The sequence below is a fragment of the Pyxicephalus adspersus genome, chromosome 1 (genome assembly GCF_032062135.1).
Source record: "Pyxicephalus adspersus chromosome 1, UCB_Pads_2.0, whole genome shotgun sequence".
Lineage (NCBI taxonomy): Eukaryota > Metazoa > Chordata > Amphibia > Anura > Pyxicephalidae > Pyxicephalus > Pyxicephalus adspersus.
In genome coordinates, this window is record NC_092858.1 from 142370272 (window position 1) to 142370804 (window position 533).

Sequence of the window (533 nt, forward strand, 5' to 3'; positions counted from 1 at the left end):
GTAAAAACAAATTCACCCAGAAGATTTACCTAAAGTAAATATCACATTCCCTACAGTGTGTCACTACGCCTAAGTAAGCAATACAATAAATAAAAATAGAGTACTGAAATTTTCTAACATGAATTTGTATGAGAATGTACCATCCTTTCCAGTACAACAGAAATAGAATTATGTGCCAGAAAACATTAATTACCATCTGTCATTCTATTCGGTTTCCCTATCCACTGGGATCCCCTCTGCACAGTAATTCTGCCAAGGGGACCCCACAGATCCTATGATGGCCCAGTATGGGTTGGATCTGTGGTAGGATCACTTTCCTTATTTCTCTCCATAATTTTTAGGTGATGAAATCCATAGAACCTTTTGTCTCCCCACCTGCATTTTGTGAACATGTGCAGATCCATACACATATCCAAAACATTTTCAAAGGGCTTGTCTATTAAAACACAATGGCTTTGTGGGACAGATGCCTGAGATAATTCTGAGATCCGATTACTGGACTTTTCCAACCTTACATCTATTGTCTAAACTTG